Raw genomic sequence first — 13,304 nt, forward strand, 5'->3', positions numbered from 1 at the left:
TTATCCTCTCAATCAAGATCCTCCCATAAGCCTTGCCAACTACACTTAACAAGCTAATCCCTCTGAAACTACTACATTCACACTTGTCCCCTTTTCCCTTGTAAAGTGTAACTATACAAGCACTCCTCTAGTCTTCCGGCACTCTACCCTCTCCAGCAAACATTAAGTAACCTCACCAACCAGTCCACCATCACTATACCTCCTTTTTTAAGACATTCTGCATGGCATCCATCCAGACCAGGTGCCTTACCTGCTTTCATCATCTTAACTGCTGCCTTCACTTCATCCTTCCTTATTTCTCCTCCATTTTCCTCACTCATCACGGTCATTTTCTTAGCATTTCCCACTGCAGCTATCTTTCCCTCCCTATCCTCCTTCACATTTAGCAATTCCCTAAAATATTCTGCCCATCTTCCCCTTACTGCCTTCTCCATTATCATTTCTCCATCTGCACCTTTTACCTTTTCTTCTCTACTGGATTCGCCTCCTCTTCCTGTCTTAATTTCTTTCCAAAACATCTTTTTATTACTTTCAAAATTTTCTGTCATACTCTTACCCCATTTTACATCTGCTCTCCTCTTTGCCTCCTTTACCTTTTACTTTACTTCTCTTTTCTTTTCTTTGTACGTCTCATATGACTCCCTCGTCCTATTTTGTAACCAATCTGTGTAAGCTCGCTTCTTCTCTTCTATAACCTTCTTCATTTCCTCATCCCACCATTAACTACCCTTCCTTCTATTTTCTCCTGTCCTTCTTGTTCCACACACCATCTTTGCACACTTTGTGACTCCCTCCTTGAACCATCCCCATTCCTCCTCCACACCTACCTCTACTCCATCCTTCACTCCCTCCCACTCCTCCTTCAGCTTCTTCTTGTACTCCTTTTCCTTTTCCTTTTTTCATTTAAAGAGTTCACTCTAAGCACCTCCCTACCTTTTGTCCCTTTCCTCTTTCTCCATCTATCCTCCACTCCCAACTTACCTTCCACCGGAAAATGATCTGATATTCCCCCACCCTCTTCCCTTAGCACATGTACATCCTTAACTCTTCCTATCATAATCCTATTTACCACTACATAGTCCATTAAAGCTCTATCTACCACCCTTCCCTCCACTACCCTCTGCCATGTGTACATATGCTTGACTTTCTTCAGTGTTCTATCACCAACTCTCTTTGTAGACACATTTCCACCATCAACTCTCCACTACGATTTTTTCCTGGAACTTCACATTTCCCAACCACTCCATCAATTGGATCCTTTCCTACCCTAGCATTAAGGTCTCCCAGTAATATTACATTTACACTTCTCCCTAAACCCTCTATGCACTCATTTAAATCTATCCAAAAGGCCTCCCTTTCTTCTACATTCTTCTCACTGCCAGGCCCATATGCACTTACAAAAACCCACATCTCCTTTCCCAGTTTCACCTTCATCCACATTATCCTTGAGGAAACCTCCTTCCACTCCATTACACGTTTACCTATCTCTTCACTTACTAGTATAGCCACCCCTTCCCTCCCTCGCCCTCACTTCACTTCTGATAACCTGCCACTTACACTCCCAAACTTACAATCGCCCTTCCATTTCAGCTTAGTTTCACTCAAAGCCAGCACATCCATCTTTCTTCTCACAAACATACTACCTATCTCTTCCCTTTTACTCTCATCTGTACCACATCCACGCACATTAAAAGACCCAAACCTTAGGGTGTTGGTCCGAGAACTTCGAGACCCTCTTATGCCTTGTTTATTACTTTTAGGAATGTGCCCTGTGGGGCTACAAGGAGAAGGATGCCTAGTCCCAATCCCCGTCTCTTTCTTCTCGCCTCTTACGATCCAAGTGGGAATACTTGGTGGCAGTATTCTTTTCCCCCACCACAGGGAATTCCCCCACCACAGAAAAAGAATACTCCGAGAAATGGTACAGGACAGCAACAAGGGGTTGGGGGACAGTATAACGGAGGGACAGTCGTAGTATAAAAATGTCATCATTTCTCTATGAACAGAGTTTTCCTCTATCATAGACAAAATGATGTATGGCTCTGGTCCGTAGGGGCGCCCCATGTAGACCCTAAAGTATCGACTGGATGCTACTTTGCCACAATAACAAGCAGCCAATACCCCAGACGGGTATATATATATATATATATATATATATATATATATATATATATATATATATATAAATATTGAAATATGTAAGACAGATGAGTGGATGGGTGGTGAGATAAACACAGGGAACCGTTTAGGGATTTATTCTGTGTCCGTGCCAAACTCGAGCCACTCAGGCGAGTTGGGACAGTTGCTCACTAGAGCCGGCATCAAGGTTGCGATCAGCACGGGAACGAAAATAGGAGACATTGTTAAGAACCAGAATGAAGTCGTGGCCAACGGGGAAGAAAACAGTGTCGTCTACAAGATACCGTGTGGAAACTGTCCTGTGAGCTACTACGGGGAAACCAGCCGAGGTATTAAGAAGCGGACAGTTGAGCACAGGAATGACGTCAAGGCACACCGAGTATCAAACTCGCTAGTGGTTCATGTAGATACTCACGGCCACTTACCAGACTGGAACAGAGTAGAGGTGCTGCAGAAAGGACTTCCTAAGAAAAGAAGAAAAATAACTGAAGCAGCTTACATCGCTTCTCATCCAAACAACAACCATCGCGACGGGTTTATTAAATTAACAAAGACGGCCAGCCGCTTGATACTTCGCGAGGCAGAGCGTAGGAGGACGAGAGGTCAGGTCGATCATGGAGGAACGCGGATACATTCGGCGGGTATTTAGGGGATGAATTGTTCGAATGTGCATGTACTCTGAAGAAGTCCTGGTAAGGACGAAACGTCAGAATAGATCCCTAAACGGTTCCCTGTGTTTATCTCACCACCCACAAACTCATATATATATATATATATATATATATATATATATATATATATATATGTATATATATATATGTATATATATTTATATATATATATATATATATATATATGTATATGTATATACCATCAAGATCTCTTGATGTTGCATTGGTCTAAGTCAATACGGCACTGGTCACGTGCTTGTGCCGTTGGTTCGAGTCCTCGGGCGTACCACGTTTCAATTTCTGCATGTGCCTTCACGGTTCTTCCGATGATGATGGCATAAAATTAAAGTGCATTGTGGTTGATAAAAATGTATCTCTAATCACTGGGACACATTCAGTGTTGTACATTATATAAATATATATATATATATATATATATGTATATATATACATATATATACATATATATGTATACATATATACATATATGTATATACACACATTTTTATCAACCACAGTACACTTCAATTCTAGTCCATCAACATCGGAAGAACCTTGGAGGCACATACTGGCCTTGGTTTGAGTCCTCGGACGTACCACGTTTCAATTTCTGCATGTGCCTCCAATTTTCTTCCGATGTTGAGGGCTTAGAATTAAAGTGCAATATGGTTGACAAAAATGTATTTCTAGTCAGTTGGATCCATTCGGTGTTGCACAAATACTTTCCCGCGTTCGTATACTTACCAATTGTACTATCATAGTGGAGATATGTTGAACGTAAACTTTCGTGTATCTGTATGTAACTCGAGCATACAAATGTGTAAGAAAAGCTGTGCTCAAATTATATCTCTCCTGATGGTGTAGTGGTCAAGTCACTACAGCACTGGTCACATGCTGGGCTTTGTTCGAGTCAATTTCTGCAAGTGCCTCCACGGTTCTTCCGATGTTGAGGGCTTAGAATTAAAGTGCAATATGGTTTATAAAAATGTATCTCTAGTCACTGGGACACATTCAGTGTTGTACAAATACTTTCCCGCGTTCGTATACTTACCAGTTGTACTATCATAGTGGAGATGGGTTGAACGCAAACTTTCGTGTATGTGTATGTATCTCGAGCATACAAATATGTAAGAAAAGTTGCGCTCAACTTGTATCTCTCTTGATGGTGTAGTAGTCAAGTCACTACAAGCACTGGTCACATGCTGGCCTTGGTTCGAGTCCTCGGGCGTTCCATGTTTCAATTTCTGCATGCGCCTCCACGGTTCTTCCGATGTTGATGGCTCAGAATTAAAGTGCACTGTGGTTGGTAAAAATGTATCTCTAGTCACTAATACCCATTCAGTGTTGTACAAATACTTCCCCGCGTTCGTATACTTACTATCATAGTGGAAATGGGTTGAACGCAAACTTTCGTGTATGTCTATGTAACTCGACCATACAAATATGTAAGAAAAGTTGGGCTCAACTTATATCTCTCTTGATGGTGTAGTGTTCAATCACTACAAGCACTGGTCATGGCTGGCCTTGGTTCGAGTCCTCGGGCGTACCACGTTTCAATTTTTGTATGTGCCTCCACGGTTTTTACGATGTTAATGGCTTAGAATTAAAGTGCACTGTGGTTGATAAAAATGTATAGCTAGTCACTGGGACCCATTCAGTTTTGTACACACACACACACACACACACACGCACACACACACACACACACACACACACACACACACACACACACACACACACACACACACACACACACACACACACACACACACACTCGGTGGCACAGTTGGTAGAGCGCTGAACTGGGAAGTAGAAGTGCTCCCAGTACCCAGTTTGAATCCTGCCAAGGGCCGAAATTATTTCGGTATCGCTGTGCCTCGGGTCGTTACTCTGACTCTCGTGGGCGGGGAGTTGGGTGTGTGTGTGTGTGTGCAAGGTCATAGCATTACCCATAGATCGGACCTACGAGCTATGAGCTCTCTTCCAGGAGGGAAATAGCTGTCGATCACGAGTCCAACACGTAATCCAAAGACCAAGTGAATACACACACACACACACACACACACACACACACACACACACACACACACACACACACACACACACACACACACACACACACACACACACACACACACACACACACACACACACACACACACACACACACATGGAGCTGTGGTTAGAGCTCTGGCCTGCCACTACGAAGGTCCGGGTTCGACTCTCGCCCGGGGCTGAAATAATATCAGTATCGCAGCGCTGAGGGGTGTTACTCCAACTCTCGTGGGCGGGGAGTTGGGGGTGTGTGTGTGCAAGGTCATAGCATTACCCATAGATCGGACCTACGAGCTCTGAGCTCTCTTCCAGGAGGGAAATAGCTGTCGATCACGAGTCCAACACGTGATCCAAAGACCAAGTGAATACACACACACACACACAGAAACACACACACACACACACACACACACACACACACACACACACACACACACACACACACACACACACACACACACACACACACACACACACACACACACACACACACACACATATTTATATATATATATATATATATATACTGTATATATATATATATGTATGTATGTATGTATCGTAGGGTTGACGGACAACACCGGTTCTCATTCATCTCCTAAAGCTCTCACGTGCTGGCTCCAAGCACCATACCCCGGTAAACCGTCTCAGCTGACGGGCCAAACCACGTAAGGGAAAAGGAGTAAACCTTGAAATCCGGAGTGGGGACCCGTAGGCGGTTCAGTGCTACAATTATCACTGTTACACCATCTCCTACAGCCAAACTGATGCAAACGTCATGCTTTGCATTCCTTTGGATTTTGTCAGCAAGGCCGAGAGGGTGATCCTGACGATTGAGTCACCCAGGATCTTTATATTTAGGCCAAGGCTTCGCGTGCAAAAAAAAAAAAAAAAAAAAAAAAAAAAAAAAAAAAAAAAAAAAAAAAAAAAAAAAAAATAGAGGAATACTCCAGCCTCGCTGTAAAGTAAGGAAACAAACCGGAAGTTGTCTGTTTACGGATTATAAGCCCTTCCAGATTGGCGTACAGGAAGGTCGCCACGGGACAACTTTGACGGTGGGAGGGACCATTGAAGTCCTATCGTCCGACTACCGCCCGCCTCAAGCTGGGCAGCTCCCGGCCAATAAGGTGTCGGTCCGCCAACATCAGCCGCGCCAGAGGGTGCCTGGAGCTTATTGTTTGTCAAAACATGAAAAGCGGACGGAAACCTAGTACCCATATTACCGTCTTCATATTTTTTCTTCAGACAGTCAATTAAGATGATTTTTTCTTTCATTGAGAAAGATCTCGTAAGGTTTCTTTCACCTTCGTCTCTCCAAAAAGGCTCATTTTCCAAAAACCTTAGAACTTACTTTTGTCTTACAAAAAGTTTGAGGTTTTATCTTTAAAAGAAAATTTTTCATGTTCTCTCCAGAAGAGGGTGCTTGGCTTTAGCTATTCTTATCTACAACTTATCTTGTTTTTCCTCTTCGGTTCTTCCAAGTGTGGGTTAGTTATAGCCCGTATGGCGATATGTGGCAACTCGCATGCCCGGGGACTTAGGCATGTATACGTGCTTATCGACAGTGTGTGAGTGAGAGATCGTAGAGGGACGCGGAGTTACGCATGGGCGTTATATTTGACTATGTTATTCATGTGTATCTCCTTGTAACTGTATTATCGTTAAGGCTGAATGTACTTAAGAACCTACAGTGTGTATTATCAGCCCTCGACCAACACACACATGGCGCAGTGATATGCGACATTGTCAGTGCATACAGGGCAGTGCAACGCAACGAACTCAGCCTATACCTGCATTATTCTGGTGTACCGTGACCCACACTATCATAATTGCGTGTGACAAGGGCTCACGGAAGTGTGCAGTCCTAGTGACAGAGTTACACGCTCTTACGTAAAACATAAGTGTTCCAAACTAAAAACCGGCATCATATGCACGGGTTCCTTAGTGACTGGCAATGCTCCGGCGCCATATTGCGCTCATCCATGTGTATATGCGTGGAGCCTCCTCGTATTGTGTCTAGTGCCTACACGTGTGGTTTATAGTGCCTCCCCGTATAGTGCGCAGTGCATTGTTTATAGTGCCTCCCCGTATAGTGCGCAGTGCATTGTGAGCGGTGTTTGTGAAAATCTTGCTGCCTCTTTGTCGGTAGGAGACGCTTGTATTTGAACATTGGCGGGACGCGAGCGTTATACTTCCCCTCGCTAACACGCCCGCAGGCCAACTGGGCCCCAGGTAACCGCTCGCTTACGGGTACTCATCCGCGCATTACGGGCCCACGCTACGGGTGATCAAAAAGTAATGACAGTGATACCATATATTTTCACGGTACAGAGGTAAATCCAAATAGTGGCCTACATTCCTTCAAAGTACTCCCCTCCTGCCTCTATGCAACGTTCCATCCTCTTTCGCCACTTCATGAAGCACTCACGGTACTCAGAAGCCGATATACCTCGTAGCTCTGAATTGACTGCTCGCGCCAGATCTTGGATGCGATGAAACAGCTTCCCTGCGATCGCACCCTTGATCTTTGGAAACAACAAAAAATCACAGGGAGCAAGGTCAGGCGAGTAGGGTGGGTGGGGGAGAAGTGTGATCCCCTGCTGCTCCAGGAACTGTACAGTGAGGCGAGCTTTGTGGGGGGCAGCATTGTCATGGTGCAGCAAAAGGCGCGATCGGCGACGGGTTGGTGCAGTCTTGGCCTGATATTCCAGGACTCGAGGAAGGACGTGATCAGTGTAGTACTGGGCTGTGATAGTACACTGTTGAGGCATTACATCCACACACATTGGTCCTTGTGAATTGAAGAAGATGGTGAAAAGGCGCTTCCTGCTGCGAAATCCTTCCTTCAGAATCTGAGGTCGAGGTTCTTCATCACTCAACCACACCATGTTAGACTGCTTGTCTCTGGTGGTGAAGAAAGAAATCCAACACTCATCTCCGGTAGCTACATCTGAGAACCGTTTCGGACCATTTGGCTCGAATTCAGCCAGCCATAGACGACAAATCCGCACCCGTTCGCTCTTCTGCTCTTCCGTAAGCAAATGAGGTATCCATCGAGCACACTTCTTCCTCAGCCCTAAGTGTTCATGCACGATGTCATGTGCGCTCCCATAACTGACACCGAGCTCCAAGGATAAGAATCGAAGAGTAACAGTTGGATCTTCGTCAATGATGGCCCGCGCACGGACCGTCGTTGCTTCGGTCACGGATGTCCGAGGGCGGCCAGGACGATGATCATCTTCTAGCTGCAATTTTCCGGCTGCGAAAGCTCGAATCCAGCGGGAAACAGTTTCCATTGATGGAGTAGACTCGGGAAAAACTTGCAACAATTCCTCTCTGATCTCCGTTGCTTTTTTCCCGAGTTTCCACCTTGTGAAAGTGTAGAATCTGCAGCCTTCTTTCGAAAAATCCATGTTTCCGGTTAGAGAGGCAAACCAACAATGACGCAATCGCATAGCGCAACGATAAAATGTAAGCTAGACAAACAGCGACAAGCTCAAACATGTAACAACAGGCAACACTTGCTGCCCCTTGCTCCCCGCCCCCCCAACACTTATAGTCTCTCAGCTACGAGTCCGACTGTCATTACTTTCTGATCACCGCTAGTATTAGCTTTATTCTAGTGAAATGCCTAATACTCGTTCAGGAGCACTCGAGCAGGAGGAGGAAGAGATGCAGCCAGAGTTTTCCAATGAGTAACAGGCCGCATCCTTCCCAACGACCACACCAACCTACATGCTTTCCCTTGTGCAATGGCTTGAAGAGACGAGGTTAGCAGAAGACGCACGCAGACGACGAGAAGACCAGGCTAGATTTGACGCCCTGCTCAAATTGATAAACCTGCAACGGCAACCCGCTCACTCTCCCCGAGAGGACCATCCTGCGGCCTCCGAAGACAGCCGTCATCGTCAGCCTCCGCTCCCTCCACCCACTCAAAAGGCCAATGCTCAGACGCCACCTCCGCTTAAACCAGATGTCACCTACCAATTGTTCCGCGAATGGAAGCGACGTTGGCAAGATTACGCTACCATGGTCGACCTGTATAGCTTACCCCATGAGAAGCAGCTCATATACTTACGCATGTGTCTCACCCTTGAAACACAACGTGTCCTAGAGCATACCCTGCAAATACCACCCTCTACAGACAAGACCGTCGATGAGGTGGTCGCTGCTCTGGAAGTAAACATCAAGGGTTTGCGGAACGAGGCAATATGCAGGAGATTGCTTAGCTGCAGGCAGATGGAAGGCGAAACATTTGCAGATTTCTACGTAAGGTTGCGTCGCAGTGCCGAGGAGATCGACATATGCCCTGGTAAATCGCCAGTTTGCGAAGAGACTCAGTTGAAGTCGATGATTATTATGGGCGTTCGGGATGATGAGTTGATTCAGCGACTCATATCCCTGGACGACAAGTGCTCCCTGCAGGACATGGTCAATACATGCCGCTCCTATGAAGCAGCCAGGTGTGCTACGTCTGATATTCGTGCCCATCCTGCACAAGTAAGAGCATTGACCCACCACCAATGAAGGAAGAAGCAGAAATATTTCCTCCGGCAAACCCCTAAGCAACCGACATCGAAGGCAACGGAACCATGCCAGTGCTGTGCTAAGCACCATGAGCCAGGAGCATGCCCTGCGGCTCAGGCTACCTGCCGCAACTGTGGTCGGCAGGGACACTTTCCTTCCACGATCAAATGTCCCGCTAGCAAGACCCAGTGCCGCCCCTGTTCCCGTATCGGTCACTTCGACACCTATTACAAGCAGGAGACCCGTCAGAAACACAAGCGAGGTGTTCCGGTCTCCGGCGGTGGACATGTTTCGGAACACCCGCCAACCCCACAGCCGTCCTGCTGTCGAGTGATGTCTCCTAGCCCCAGCCCTGCGGTGCCTCAACACGTCAGTGTCCTTATCACACACGGTGGTATATCGTCATACTTGCAGATGATCCCAGACACCGGTGCGGATATCACTGTGATAGGACCACAGCACTTGAGAAACCTTTCCATTTCAACAAGGAAACTACACACTTCCCCGCAGACCACCACACTCACAGCCGACGGATCTGAAATGACTCCTGCCCTTGGCACGCTCACGCCTACCCTTACTTTAGGTAAGCGGTCGTGCTCTGCTCAGATCCGAATGCACAAGGACATCCAGACCCCACTCCTCTCCTTCAGCCACTGCAAAGCATTGGCCATCATTCCCAAGGAATTCCCTAAGCCAATATTGGAAGTGAAGCACGTTAAGAAGTGTGTGGAACTCCCATTCTCTGCCTCCACACCACCCTCAGACGTGAAGGAGTACTTCTTAAAGGAGTTTAATAAGGACGTTCTGGTGGCTAAAGCAGCTCTTCAGTCCACACCACTTAAGCCTATGGTGGGATCACCAATGCAAATCCACCTGAATGATAATGCTGTGCCTTTTGCAAACCACACACCACGGCAAATTCCCCTGGCTTTCAGAGACCACGTCAAGGACGAGCTCGAGTCTATGGTCTCTCAAGGGATTATTCGACCGGATGGCGACGAACCTTCAGAATGGTGCCACCCACTTGTCGCCGTAGCTAAACCAAATGGAGATGTGAGGATCACGACTGATCTGTCCAAACTTAACGCCCAGGTGGCTCGCCCACCCCATCCGTCGCCCACACCCTTTGATGCTGTACGTAGCGTACCGACCTCAGCTCGTTACTTCACAACCATGGACGCTCTCTGCGGCTACTGGAAGATCGAACTCGCCGAAGAGGACAGACACCTTACCACCTTTATAACTCCACATGGTAGATTCCAATATTGCAGAGGACCAATGGGATTTGCAGCAACAGGCGATGCCTATTGCCTACGAGGTGACATTGCGCTGCAAGGTGTCAAGAATTGCGTCAAAGTGGTGGACGACATCCTCCTTTACGATCCCGACTACACCACTCACCTTACCCGCATCCACCAAGTCCTCACCAGATGTCGTGAGTTTGGCATCACCATTAATAGGGACAAATTTAAGGTCGCCGCGCCTAAGGTGGATTTCTGCGGATTCACATTGTCAGTGGCAGGTATCACTGCTGACCAAGACAAAGTGATTGCTATCAGGGACTTTACAACTCCTGCAAATTTGACAGACCTTAGGTCCTTTATGGGTCTCGTTAACCAGTTGGCTGAATTCATCCCGGAGATATCCGCAGCTGCCCAACCTCTCCGGCCCCTGATGAGCCCTAAGAGACAATTTCTCTTGACACCGGATCATGACGAGGCATTCCGAAGGGTGAAAGCCGCCCTCATCGACCCCCCAGTCCTCGCCTCATTTGATCCAACCCTGACAACTATATATGTATATGTATATATGTATATATGTATATGTATATATGTATATGTATATGTATATATATATACATATATACATATATATACATATATATATATACATATACATATATATACATGTATATATATATATGTATATATATACATATATACGAATATAAATATATATATTTATATACATATATATATGTATATATATACATACATATATATATATATATATATATAGATTTATATATATATATATATATATATATATATATATATATGTGTGTGTGTGTGTGTGTGTGTGTGTGTGTGTGTGTGTGCGTATGTACATGTATATGTATGTATATATATATATACATAAGTATGTATATATACATATCTATATACATATATTTATGTATATATATATATATATATATATATATATATATATATATATATATATATATATGCATATATATACATTGAAAAGTTAACCGGTGGAATTCATTTTAGCCAGAGGATGGTCTTAAAACGCATTTCGTTGTGTTATGGCAAACACCAGCAATCATATTATTGTTTTATAATAAAAAAAAAAGTCCAATGTTTTTATGATATGTAAAATGTTTTTCAAGGAGCATTGGAGGTCAAGGGATATAGGAATATCAAAATAAACAAGGCTAAAAATACCTATAATGGTTTGAAAACCTTTATGATGGTAAAGTACATTTGAATAGTGTTACTTGATAGGACTAGCAGTTTTTAGGCAACATTAGAAAATAAACAAAATATGCCGAGGAGAATAGTAAGGGTGCACTATCGCATCGGCAATTACCAGAAAATAAGTGAGAAACATAGAATTAATTTGAGTGATCTTATATCTATTTCATTGGTTAGCCCACCCATTTTCATTTATGCATTTTTCATGCCCAAAACGAAACGATTTTATTCAGATAACTAAGACCCCATGTCATCTAAAGATGAAAGAGGGCAAACTTTGAAAGGCACCCAAAGAACTCCTTAATTCTCTACGGAAAGTTCGTATAAACGGGAGACTGAAACCCACGCAAGCTTCCAATAAAGATCTCGTCAAAGTTGGAACAGCCCAATTAGGTAGGGGAACTTCACTGTCTCTTGTAAAACTCAACTGGAGATCACATACTACTACTATTGATTTCTAATTCTATTTACTACTGATATTACCTCATTTGGTCGATAAACGAAAAACATTGAGAAACTAAAGGCATGGACCCACAGAGCCTTAACCCACTACACCACAGAGACTGTAAGTTAAGGCTCTGTGAAGGTAATCTTATGGGTGGCCGAAACCAGTGGGTTCGAATCCTACATGCGACTGTCATAATAATTATCAGATTGATGTCGCTGTTATTAGCGAATTTCTCTCATAGTTACAATGGGAAAAGCGTGAAAGGAATTTGTTCAGATCCTTACCCCTTGCCTCTAGTGGGCTTGGGCCTTGTGTAAAACAGGAACTGGAGTCGCAGATTAGTGATCTTTCCTATCCTTGGGTATCAGTTCGATTCCAGGTTACAAGGCTTTTACAGTCTCTGTTGGTGTAGGGAATTAAGGTTCTATGAAGGTAATCTTACGGGTGGCCGAAAGCAGTGTGTTCGAATCCTACATGCGACTGTCATAATTTTTTTTTGTCATAGAGTGAAGGGTTTGAGGTAAAGGAGGACTTCGTCAGGGATGTGTTATATCGCCCTGGCTGTTCAATCTTTACATGGATGGGGTGGTGCGAGAGGTGAATGCAAGGGTAGTGGGTCAGGGGTTGGAGATGGTTAAAGAAAATGGAGAAAAGTGGAAGGTGAGCCAGTGGTTGTTTGCTGACGACACTGCGCTTGTAGCAGGATCAGAGGAGGGATTGAGAAAGTTAGTGACAGAGTTTGAGAAGATGTCTGAAAGAAGGAAGCTGAAGATAAATGTGGGCAAAAGTAAGGTGATGAGATGTACAAGGGGAGAGAGGGACAGCAGTCTGGAAGTGAGCATTAATGGTGAAAGACTGGAGGAAGTGGATAGTTTTAGATACTTGGGTGCGAATGTGGCAGAAAAGGGAGGAGTGGGGGTGGAGGTAGAATGTAGATTGAGAGAAGCGAGTAAATGCCTTGGTGGATTAAAAAGTGTAATGAGAAAT

The sequence above is a fragment of the Oratosquilla oratoria genome, chromosome 16, assembly GCF_046742065.1.
Source record: "Oratosquilla oratoria isolate Oo_2021 chromosome 16, ASM4674206v1, whole genome shotgun sequence".
NCBI classification, from domain to species: domain Eukaryota; kingdom Metazoa; phylum Arthropoda; class Malacostraca; order Stomatopoda; family Squillidae; genus Oratosquilla; species Oratosquilla oratoria.